The sequence below is a fragment of the Sinohyriopsis cumingii genome, chromosome 17, assembly GCF_028554795.1.
Source record: "Sinohyriopsis cumingii isolate HCF-2022 chromosome 17, ASM2855479v2, whole genome shotgun sequence".
Classification (NCBI taxonomy): domain Eukaryota; kingdom Metazoa; phylum Mollusca; class Bivalvia; order Unionida; family Unionidae; genus Sinohyriopsis; species Sinohyriopsis cumingii.
Genome location: NC_142977.1, coordinates 27,854,849 through 27,867,816, shown reverse-complemented (window position 1 = coordinate 27,867,816; position 12,968 = coordinate 27,854,849).

The window sequence follows — 12,968 nt, the reverse complement described above, 5'->3', positions numbered from 1 at the left end:
GTCTGCTTTCTCAATCTTTTTGGTCTTTTTATCCGTGACCATATTGAGGTCTCCACCCAAAATGTCATACAATTCAGGGCAAAATTTAATACGTATACTTTTTTCCTCACTTTCAAATTTAATGAGTAGACGGTGAGACAGTTTGTGGTACTCAATGGTGACACGTTTATTTAGTTTGGTCAGAACTTTGTCAAATGCTGCATATAATTTGTCAGCGATGGCCTCCACAAGATGTTGACCACTAAAATAATGGCCTGGGTTAATTTTAAATTCATAAACGTAAAAAGGAGGAGAAGTGTCACTGCTGCTACGGGGTATTGCGGTCTTCGCAAGTGATTTATGTTGAGGAGTAGTCATCATGGTTTGCTGCACTGTTGGGTCCAGAATTTCGACCTCAAAATTGTTTTGAGTTTCAGTGATGTTTTTGATTTGTGTTGGGTAAATCATTTCTACCAAAGCCACTTCCGAATGGGCTTCGTGATCTAATGGGATGGCCTGAGGTAATTTGGCCGTGTAACAGCACAACGTGTTGTGGGGAAACACCTCCATGGAACTGTCACTGGGTAAGGTTAAGTAAAATTGGTTTTGGTGACTCATAATTCCAGAGTTCTGTGGCTGTCCGAGGGGTTACTGGACGTCAGAGGCGTGTCTCCGCCCAAGATGGGGTTGTTGTTGTTCGAGCGGTGACTGACACTGGCACTGGACACAAGGTTCCCGTGGTTCCCGTTCGAGGAGAATTTCAGGGAGGGATTGGGAAGCAGGTAACCGATGCAAATGCTCAATAAAATGGTCTACAATTGTTTGTCTCCTTGTTGCAAACTCAAATTGGCGATGGCTGCCCCGATGACACAATACACCACGAAGATTTGGCAGAAAAAGACGATTTGCACCACACCACACCCACAAGGGTTGTTTTGGTAAATCTTGCAGAGAAGAACTGGGAGAAGAAGTGGTCGACGTAGCTGCGTCTATGTGAAAGGGCATGATGGTCACTTCTTTTTATAGTCGATGACTTGCGAAGCGTCGATCCAAGAATCAAAACTGGGTGGATATCCTTTCCAACGTACTTTGACTTCTTTGACACGTCGTTTGCCCACTTTACGGGTTCTGCGTTCGAGAATGCTTTCGATGTCGTACACGTCGTTTTCTTTTTTGGTGACACGTCGTAAGTCGGTCAAATAAAACGTTCCTTTGAGCACTTCTCCGTTCATGTCTTCCAATTTATAGACGGCAGGATGACGGCCATGCACTCGTCCAGTGACACGAAACAATTCGGTAGTCCAGTTAGGTAAGTAACCTTTGTCGAAAGTGCGTTTGGTTTTGCCAATGCGCACCCAATCTCCTACGGTCAACTCTCCACTTTTCTTGGGGACAGCCCTCGTCGGGGACGTGCCAAACAGGCGCTCAAACATCAGCACTTCGTTGTCGGGAGTAACTTCTTGTGGGGCACGTCCAATGCTTCGATGGTAAGATTGGTTGTACGCTTGCACCAGGTGCGGTACGATGTCGATGTACTTCAGAGTGTGGTGATGCGTAAAATATTTCCACATGCGTTCTTTCAAAGTGCGTTGAAAACGTTCCACGATGCTGGCTTTGGTTTCGGGATTCTCGGTGGTAAAAAAATGAATGTCACGTTTCTTTAATTCTTTTTGGAAAGCTTGGTTCAGAAATTCGGTACCTTTGTCCGTTTGCCATCGAAGAGGGTGACGACCGCTTTGTTTCAACACTCGTTGCAGGGCTCGCACTAACTCGTTGCTGGATTTGGAAGTCAAGGGCACGACCCAGGCAAATTTGGAAAAGACGTCGATGACACAAAACAAATATTTGTAGCCACGATTGTAGCTGGCCAAATGAGAGACATCGGCTAAATCGGCTTGCCATTGATGATCGATGCCTTCCACTCGGGTGCGACTTCTGGAAAACTTGCGTCGAATGGGTTTGTGTAAAGTATAGGTAGCTTGTTCTTGCAACCATCGTTGCACTTGAGGTAAACGGAGACTTTTCAGTCGCATTTTGTCAGCACGATACAATTTTTGAACTCCTGCGTAACCTGCGGGATGGGAGGGATCGTAGTAAATGCTGGCTAAGACTTTTTCCATTTTTTGTTTGTTTGTTAATAAGGCACCCACTCTTGGAAGATGCTACTCTTTTTCTCTTGGGGTACTTTCTTGGATTGCAATGCTTTGCGTGTGCGACCGGCAATAGGTGTCGATGAGGAGGAGGAGGAGGATGTCGGAACAGGGGATATTTTTTCTTGTTTCACTTCTGTCTTCACTTTCTTTTTCTCTTGTGATGAAGAAGGGGTGGTCATCATCTTTTTAATCCATCCAATTCTGGAGGTAGGTGGTGTTGTTAACTTGCGTACTTTTTCTTGTGGAGTTTGAAACCCTTCCTCTTCTTCTTCTCCTTTTTCTGTCTTGGTCACTGGTAGTGGTGGTGGTGGTGGTACTGGTAATGGTGCTGGACTTTTCATCAAGGTCTTAAAATCTTTCAGAGTGGGTAGAGCTGTTTCGTCTAAAGCTTTCTGGTGAAAGAGTTGCAGTCGTTGCAAGAGTTGACCGTACTTTTGCGATTTTTCTGTTTCGGACAAATCTTGGCGATCCATCAAGGATTGCAATTCGTGTTGTAACTGGGAGATCTCGCTCAAATGGGGATTGGGAGGTAAATGCGGGGTGCGTTGTTCTTGCCAACGATGGTATTCCATCCATCGTTTGTAAGGCACTAAAGCTAGTTTTCGTCCTTCCATAGGTTGTCAGGGGTCGATTCTGAGATCTTGGGACTTCCGAGGGCCTTTTTATCTTGCTCCCACCAGTCCTCCCAACATGGTTCCCAAGGCTCCTTTCAGTAAGGGGCCTAACAAGAGGGGTAAAATACCTCCACGTTGGACCAACATCTTCTTCTTTTGACGAAGGGGAATTTTCTTTTGAACCATTTGGCGAAGAACGTGACGATGTTTGCCTAAGCATTGTTTCTGGTGTTTGGACAAAGGGATCGTGCCTTTCAAGACGTTCAAACAGCATTCGCACACGGTATCGATGACCTCTTTGGAGGCCGTTTGAATGAGTTTTTCTCGTAGAGGTGGAGAAGCTTTGGACAGGACAGATAACATGTCCCCATGTTTGACTAAACGAGGAGGCAGTCCTTTTCTTTTCTTTCCTTGGGGTTGTTTAGAAGAGGGTTGTTTTCTGGAGGGTTACATCTTTAGGAGCACCAAAACACTGATACCCTACTTGGTCACACACCTTTTTTTATACTGGAACGTGTCGCCACTGATGGTCTTTACGTCGTATCAACTTCAGGACAAGCATGACACGTCGTGCAGGGGTACGCAACGGACTAAATCGAGCCAGTTCTTGCTTGGACAAATCCAGTAAACCTTGTAACATGCCCGATCTTTCTTGAACTTTGACTTTGGGAGCAGGTACTTTGTGAGCAGCAGCCACTGTCACTAAATTGGAGGGTCCTGCCACTAGGGAAGTTCTTGGGGTCATCAGCGGAGAAGTTCTTGGTGTGATCAACGTCTCCAAGTACTCTTCAGTTCTTGGTGTCATCAACGGGGAAGTGGATGAACGTGAGGCTGCCGGAGACGCGGTCACCGCCGTGGCAAGTCGTGGTTTGCGAGTGTAAGGTTGCGTCCTGGCCGAAGTGCCTCTCTTGCGACTAGTTTTCTTCTGTGGACTTTTCTTTTTCTGGGGACTTTTTCTCTGTTTCTTTTTCTGGGGGCTTCTTTTCTTTTTCCGGGGTGGTGTCTGGTAAGAGGAGGGTCCCGCCACTGGAGAAGTTCTCCTTGGGGACCTGGTCTTTTTCTTCTTCTTAGAGCTTCGTTGGACTTTTTTCTTGGGGAGAAGTTTGGGGGCATTAGGATCCCATCTTAAGAGAGAGCGAATGATGACCCCTCCTAGAGTACCGCTCCCTCCAGGATTCAAAATGATTTGTTTTTTGGTTTGAGTGTCGATGCGGGGATCGGCCAGTTGGGTCAAAGCGACTTTGTTTCGATCAAAAAAGCGTTTGGTTTGATTAGGAATCTGAATGATTCCTTGGAGTAATTGACGTGCCGTCACCGTGAACCATCGTAAGACTTCTTTGAGACTAGCTTCTAAGACACGAGCTTCTATTTGTGGATTTTTTTCTCGACTGATGCCATACAAGGCACGAATCAATTTGACGGGAAGATGCGACTGAAGGGACGTCGTGTTCAAAATGTGTGTGAGACAGACGAAAAGGGTCTGAGGTTTTTATAGATTTTTTTTTGTGGAGTGAAGTTAAGTCGAGGACGGAGACGTGTACAGGACAGGCCCTCCGTCTTGGCATCAGTGGTGAAACAAGTGGGTACGAAATCGCAAATCATCGGGGGTCGTAGGTTTCAAATCCACGAGTAAATAGGCGTGTGGAGTTTGAGTGGCATCGTCGTACGCCTGAGTCAGCCAAGGCGTTCCTAACTGTTTGGCTAAGACTTGCACTTGCGATTTATCTCGAGGGCTTTTAAACAAGACCACGTAATGCGCATTGAGACTGATGGTGCGATGGGCTTTACTTTGTTGAAACAAATTTTGGGTGATGTAAACGACACTGGCATTACGGTGATGCCCCTTGCGAGTGAACCACAGTTTAATTTCTTCTTCGTCTTCTCCTAACATGTCGTCGAAAATGACCAAATGGGTTTGACGGGAGTCAGAGACGATGCCGTCGTCTTCTTTAGGAATGCCTTCCACAAACTCGATGGAATCGCCTTGACTTTCTCGCAAGAGGCTGTACGCCGATTGCCACTCTTTGTAACACCACACGATCCGCTGAGGTGGTCGATCAATCAAATGATGTTTATGTTCGATCAAACGTTTGACGAATTCGGTTTTGCCTGAACCGCTAGGTCCAGCAATGAGCATGTTAAAGGGATGGCGAAGATACAAAGCCTCCCAACTGGCACGATCTAAGTGTTCGTCGATGACTTTGACAGTGGAGGAAGAGGGAGCAGAGACAGCAGAAGTAGCCATAGTGTCAGGGATGTCACTTGTGACACGAAAACAAACAAGACGAGAGTTTATATACTTTTTTTCAGAACACGTTTATTGAATGTTTTAAACATGAATACGAAAGACAAGAATACATAAAAGCCAAAGGCTTAAGTAGAACGATAAAAGGCACATGAAAATCATTAACGTGGAATAAACACAAGTGTCTGTACAACATGTTTTGGGTAAAGTTCTGACCAGTTTTATAGGGGGTAAGGTCACACAAGTGTCCTCCCGAAAGGGTCTTTCAGGCCTGTCCACGACAGTCCTGTCCTGGGTGACGGGTTCTTCTGGTACCGTCACTAACACAGGTTGAAAAGTGACTTTTTTCCTTGAACAACTCTCGTGCATACTGGGCCACTTCTTGGGTCCAAACCTCAAAATCCCATTCTTTCCAGGCACGGACATCTGTCCAATGGGGGTGTAAGTCACAAGCTACACACACATCATCATACACGTCTTGTGTAGCTAAAAGTTGACGAATCTTTTTTTCCCGTAGAGGTCGAGAAGTATCCAGATGAAACCGCAAGGCTTTGAGGAAAAGGAGTCTTTCGTGACCATTTAAGGCAATGGGGGTGTGGTAAGTACTGATCGTAAAGAGTCCACAAGGAATCGGCTGGTAAACGAAATCCTAGAAAACAAGTCACTAAGACACACACCACTTGTCGACCCAAACTGAATGGATACAGTTCTTGTAATAATCGATGGTAATGATCCACGATTTGAATATGGTCATTGAGTTCCTTGCACGGAATCTGTTGGATTACATGTGCTAAAAGTCGTGGCATGGCAGCCTGTTTTTATAGTCTCTTTGTTTCGAAAAGAATACACGTACTTTCTAGCCAGAGATCTTCGTTTTCCAACCGAAACGTCAGAGATCGTTTAGAAGTTTCCTCTTCCGCTAAGTAGATTCCACGTAAAATATGTCGGTAATCCTTTACCTTGTCTTCCTCAATGTATTGCTGTAGGTGAATCTCGAAGTAACCAAAATAATTAACACGTGGATCATCGGGGTCTTGGAAGTATTGAACAAGGTCTGACCACTGAAACAATTTCTGACGAATCAGTTCTCTTATACCATTCAGGTACCAGTGGTTAAAGATCTGGTGACGTAACGGATGCAACTGTTCTTTACGTTTGACTTGTATATTGACCAGCTCTCGGTAAATGCGTTCTCTCAACTCCACAGGCAAAACACGAATGTTCTCCTGTAAAGTATCCATGAATAGGTCATACTATATCCTCTTTCTGACACAAGAAATGTACCGTTTGCACAGACATGGTTTTACTTCAGTGTCGAATTTAAATCGTTTAGTCACTAATTTACACATTACAATTCGTTCAGAAGTTTCCTCTTTCACTAAGTTGACATTGTGTACAAGATGTCGGTAATTCGTTAATCTTCCTCTGGAATTCGATGCAGTAAGTTTACAATGTAGTAGATAGAATCATCAATAGCAAACCAATCCTTTTTAAAACTAGGGGATCGTTGATCAATGTCTGTCCAATGGAACACTTTCAACTGAATCAGTCCTTGCATAGCATTCAGGTACCAGTGGTTCAAACACCGGTGACGTAACGGATGCAATTGTTCTTTACGTTTCACTTGTATTTTGACCAGCTCTCGGTAAATCCTTTCTCTCAACTCCACAGGCAAAATGCGAATGTTCTCTTGTAAAGTATCCATAAACAGATTATGGTAAGTTACTTCAATGTCTCGGTCCCACTAAGGGTAAGTATTGACAATTCGGTGACCATCGAGCATGTTCTACGTAGGCCGAATCTTGCGGTTCCCAGTGGTGAAGTGACACACCGCAACTGAAGCATTTGACTTTATCTCCTTCGCCCAAGTAGAACAATCCGGCTCTGGCTAATTTTTCGGGGGTCGGGCCTCCAGATACTTAGGCCATTTTCCTTTGAACGATTGAAGTCGATTTTCAAAGTCGCAGTATTCCGACAAACGCACAGGGAACGAATATTCGTCTTTCACAGGTTCGTTTCGATGAGGGTTGGGTGACATGGACAGGAGTTTGCTCAGGGCTGGATGACATCCGTAGGGGGGTAGACGTGAAGGTGAACATCCCCCTTTAAAACGAAACCCAGTAAAATGTCCAAGAGGACGAGCGGCATCGCTTTCGCCTCCCTCAGGTTTGACACGCACAGCATCACTTTCCATGATAGGGGTAGTGAGAACAAAGTTCCCATGATGCTTTACGGCATCGCTAAGGTCACAACGTACAGCATCGTACCCATCGCAAGGCTCACAATCGCATTCCACTTCAGAAGCCCCACACTTGAATTGCACCTTTCTGAACTTGTTTTGTGTTTCTCTGAAAGTATTCATCTTGTTCGCTTGGTCTTGGTAGTCACAATGAACTATCGATCTTGCCTAGGGTTCCTTTTTATATACAGACCAATACCAACGTGTCCATACGGTAAGGTGAAATGATTGGGAAGTCGAACTCGCTTCTGGTACACAATTTGATAGACTTTTTCCAAGGCTCGACTGACGACGTGGTGAGTGGGTAAACGTACAATCTTGTTCGGTTGATAGCTGGTCACTTCAAAGTGTTGATCTTTTCCAGACTGCAAGGCTTCTTTCAGTACCCCAAAGTTGACCACTCGACTGGTATGATAATTCAGAGTCAATCCTTTCACTTTGCACTGCGTGTGCACTTCTCCTTGTTTGTCCCGGTATTCGTAACCGTAATTTTTAGGACCACCACTGGCGAAACTTAGAATCTTGTCGTCAGGATGCTCATCTGTCCAGGCTCCTAAACGGTCTCCTTCGATGTCAGGGTGCTGTTGACTCGGGTGATGGATGTAAATGCAGCTGTCCGTGTCAAAGTACAGGACGCGTTCCCCTAACAGTTCTAAAGCTTCGTACAATTTTAAGCGAGAATGATCTGTCACGTAAGCCGCAATGAAGACATTTCCAAAGGGGTCGTCTTGTACAAAGTCCAGATCTTCTTCGTAATTGACCAAGATCAAATCCTCACGAACGACGTCCACGTGTTTCATGTATTTGGTTTTGTCGTGAATCATCTGGAAGTAGCGGGAAGGTTCTGTCAAATATTCCGTCTTGGGTAAACACGGTCGTTGTGCCATTTTACCCCACAAGCAATTTAACATCACTTTGGCAAACGATCGCCTGCCTTCGTTTTTCTCGATGTGGTCTAAAGAGATGCCTTCTTGTTCATAGTATTTCTCTTTGAATTGTATTTGGTCTTCGGGAGTGTGACACCAGGAAGGATAGCCGCTGGCTTCTTGTTTCAGTTTCAAAAAGGCATCCACGTAGTCGGCGAAAATGCCTTTCTGAGTGGGGTCACCCTTGTGGTATTGTTGTGTCTTGGGAAAGTGACAAATTTCGTACACTTCTAACAGTTGGTATCCCATGTCCAGAGCTTTGAACAATTCTACGCTGACCCAGGTTCCCGTCAAGGCCCGTTCTTCCTGGGTGTGCTGACAAGGCTGATCTTGGTTGCACGTTTCGGCACAAGTACGGCACAAAGGAAACATCAGTTTGCCTTGGCAATGGTGAGGTAACACGGGATGGTACAAGTCCGTGGGAGGCAAAACTTTAAACTTGATCAGACCTTCGTATTGTCGAATGTTTTTCAGGTCGATGTGTTCCGTCAACAATTGTGGGTGCCCTACAGGAAAGCGACACTATTTGCACACGTAGGGATACAGCGAACACACGTCCAAGTATTTAATTTCTTCTCCTTTCTCTTCGTCGGCTTGGTACAGCAAACAGGTGGCATTGGTCCTTCCTCCGTAAAAACTATCCCTCGGGTTCAGCGGGTTCATGAACTGGTAACTTTCCACGAGGCGTTTAAACTCGGGATCGGTTTTCATACTGTGATCGTACTCGTGTTCCCACATTTCCACCACTTGGTATCCTTGCTGTTTTAACTTTAGGCGTCGCTGACAAGTGTCCTGGTACAAGTATTCCATGGTTCGTTGTAAAAACTGATTTTTAGTGCTACGATCAGGGTAACAGACGGGACATCCGTGAAATAAGCAACCGTTAAACTCGTACACGATCTTGGGCTTTTCTAAGTCCCAGCCGTCGACCGAATGCGTTCCGATGGTCTTTTCGCCTCCTCCGTTGCGGACATGCTGAATCCATTTGTCTTCCTTGTCGCACAAGTAATGTAACCAGCGTAGGGCTTTGACCGAGTATTGACGTTTGACATAGTGGGTCGTTTGAGGACTGATGACAGCCACGGTGTTTTCAGGCATGAATCGTTGTCGATACACTAAGGAACACGCTTTGGCAATGGAGCAAGCTTCTTTCAAAGGATCGACCCCTCCGTGTTCCATGAACAGTTCTCGAAATTGTCCACAGCAACGCCATAAAATATCCACGTCGGAACGACAATACTTTAGCATTTCTTCCTGAACGTTGAAGGGGTCGGAGGCATGAGTCTGGTACCAAGCATAGAAAGCTTCTCGTTGTTCGGTTCGCATGTTGTCGGGGTCGTAATAGTGAGCCTCAGGTAAATGGGGTAGAACGGCGTGTTGATTGGCTTCCGTATTGAAAAAGTGTGGAAAGTACCCTTTAGCCATTTCTCTCATTCTAAACGTTTTAGGCTTTCGACTCAAAGGCATGTCGAAATAGCTCATCGAATCTTTAAACTGTACTTGTCCCACTTGCATGAAAATGATGTTGGCTCCGTTCAAAGTCACTTTAGGACGTTCGGTGCCATGTTCCGTATAGTATCTGAGAAGAAACTGTCCATCGTATCCGGAGAAATTGTGAGCCATCACCGTGGCATGACGATGACAATCTCCGTAACGTTCGATGTCCTCTTGGCTCCACGTCTTGTCGATGGGGTCTAAGACCCATCGAGCGAAATCGGCTAGCGTGTTCGGTCCCCGAAAGATTTTTTCACGTCCTCCAGCAATCTTGCTGCAGTGAGGGCAATGACTGAAGATAGGTTCTTGAATGCACTTCTCGCACGCTCGATGAGCCACGCAGAAAGTAGGAATGTGAATGCCGGTCTCTTGCATGCATTCGAAATCAAAAAAGATGAAATTGCCTTTCTTCTTGTGACCGTCCTCTTTCTTTGGTGGAGGTTGGTATTTTGCACGTAGCATTGGTGTTCCAAGTCCACGATGTGGTGACAAATGTGACATTTTTTCTTTCCTGAACATACGTGTGTCTTGGCATTATTGGTACGTAGGCCTTGTCCACACGTAGGGCACAATCTCAGGAGTTGGCAAGCACATTTCTGCTGTGAACCTTGCATCTTCAGATGTTGTTGGTAACAGGCAGGGCTGACAAACGTGCGCAGACAAGCAGGACAATGTACTCTTTCTTGTCCTTCGCTCAGACAGGGTGGAGAGGCCAAACATCCTGAGCATTTCAATCCGCAATGTTTGTGTTGCTCTCGATTATTATAACCATGGTCACATTTCTCACAGTAATAACCGTATCCCAGGAATGCAGTGATACTGGTAATGGTATCGAAATGGTCATCGTGATAATAGACATGAATGTATTTTCCGTCCTTAAAGTCTTGGCCTCGAAACAACAGAGGCCCACGCACTTCTTGAGGGTGCACTTTCAAGGTGTAGCGTGGAGCTAGGACATCTTGCAATTTTTGCATCTCAGGAATGCCACAGGGTGTGTCTTTGGACAGTCCGGCTTGTTGTAACAGGAGTTCTGCTTCATTTCGTTGTTTGGCTCGGTCGGATTGTTGAATAGTTTTCCAGGTTCTTTTCCATTCTACCGTGTCGTTATTGTCGGCATAGGTTCGTCCCACCACGATGGCTCGGGCTAAACACATCTGGTCTTGAGAATTGTGAATTTGGACGAGACTCTTTTTGGTGCTGCGAAGGTCGTTCACCAGTAACACCTTATTGCGTTGTCCGGTCCCTTGAGGAGGAGAGACGTGGGTCATGTCCAGTGTGGCTTTTCCATCGGTGATGTCAAACTGGTCATTAGATTGTTTCACGTGTTGAATCTTGTCCATGACTTTGGAAGCAGTTAGTTCTGCGGGTCTGCTAAACTCGATCCAAACAGGGGATTTCAAACCGTCGTGTTGTATGGAAAGTCTCAAGCGATCGTCTTCTTTGGGTTGACATTGTCGCTTGAGTGTGGTGAGCAAAGAATCCCACACCCCAGTGATGAACCCTTCTGCTTTCTCTAACGGTACTTCGGACTTGAAATCTTTAAACTTCACCGTAAGCCGTGGTTCTAAATTTTCTAGAGGAGCGCTTTTCCGTCTCTCGAATGGAATGGTACTTTTCAGGGTTGACTAAGGGTGGCGAACTTTGTTTAGAGGGTTTGGATTCTGGTTCACTCATGTCCTCTTCAAAATCACTGGCATGAATTTGTGCCAAGACTTCAGCCCTGGTACGAGGCGATAGATCACGTTTCTGCCTCTTACTTTCTTCTTCTTTTTTCTCAAATGAATTGGATCGTTTCATCTTGAGTGCAAAACGTCAAATGACTCAAGTTTAAACACCATAGACTAATTTATAGTCATGGCAGACAAGCGTATATAAAAGGGTGTGTGTCTTGTCCTTTCACTATTCATTTCACTCTCAAACCGAGCACAACGATGGAAGAGACTAGCCAAATCGAACGTTTCATCAGAGCTTTGCGAGGGGTCATTAGAAAATTCTCTTCAGACCAGCCGACGGACTACTCTCCTTCCTTTCGAGATAAAAGTCAAGATACTTGCTATATCTGTCAAAAGAAAGGGCATTGGTCTTCAGAGTGTCCAGACCGTCAAAAAAGAAAAACAGGGGCTAGAAAAGACAAAAGTCAAGATACCTGTTATTATTGTCAAGAAAAAGGACATTGGTCTCCAGATTGCCCCAAAAAGAAACAAGAGGAGTCAGAAGAAGAGAGGGATTCTTCAGAAGAAGAGAGGAATTCTTCAGAGGAAGAAAGCAGCCAGGTGAAGAAAAAGGAACAGGAGAAGAAAAGAAGAAGGGAAGAAAGTGAGGAGGAAGAAGAGGAAAAGACTGTGAAGGTGAAGAAATTGAAAAAAAAAAAAACAGAGAGAGTAAACAATGAGATAGAAGAAGTCTATGAACTTTTTAAAGTTTTCTGTTGTGAATTGTGAATTGGATTGTAACTATTGAGAAAAGAATACATTAATTATATAAGGTAAGTGTCTTTGAGTTTTGATTTTAAAATAATAAGTTACACTCACGCACTCATATACACGTACTATAGGGGTAAAATGTTTTGTTTTTTTTTTTGATTTTTGAGCTATTGGCAATTGAAAGTGTATCTCTTTTCGAGAGACGTGGGTGGCCCTGAAAAGGGCCTTTTTTGGTGTAGGGGTGAGTTTAAGCAATCAACTTTAACTGCCTTAAGCCTTTGCCACGGCCGAGGCCTACTTCTGATGATGATGATTTGGTTGAAATCACTAAGGGTGGTACGGTAGGCTTAGTCACAGGGTTGGCGTGTTTAGCTCGGGAAGGTCGTATTCTCTTCGGTCGTGATAAAAAAGTCTGATACATTTGTTTCAGACTTCTTAACTCCGCTAAAATGTCCAACAGTACCGTGACGGTTTGACTTTCACCCTCTTGTTTCTTTGCTGCTACTTCTTCTTCTTCTTGTTTTTTTCTTACCTCTTCTTCTTGCTGCTGTTGCTGTAGGAGAAAAGCTTGTTCCGCTTCCTTTTGTCGTTGTATAAATTTCTCCAATTCTTCTTTCTGTCTCTGTCTAAAATTCTCCACTTGTGGTAATGAAGAAGGAGACGAAGGTTCCGGAACAAATTCTTGCGAGGTAAGAAAATCCACAAAATCCCAATTTACCTCAACTGAAAGTAAGTCCGGGTTCCCTTGGGCGGTCTCCACTGCTGGTGCACCCCAATGGATCGTTTTCTGAGTTTCCGTCATGTTGAATCAATGTCTCGCATCGATTGACTGCACACAGGCGCTAGCGAATCTATATAGACCACGTGACGTCACAGACTGTTCTCTTCGGATTGG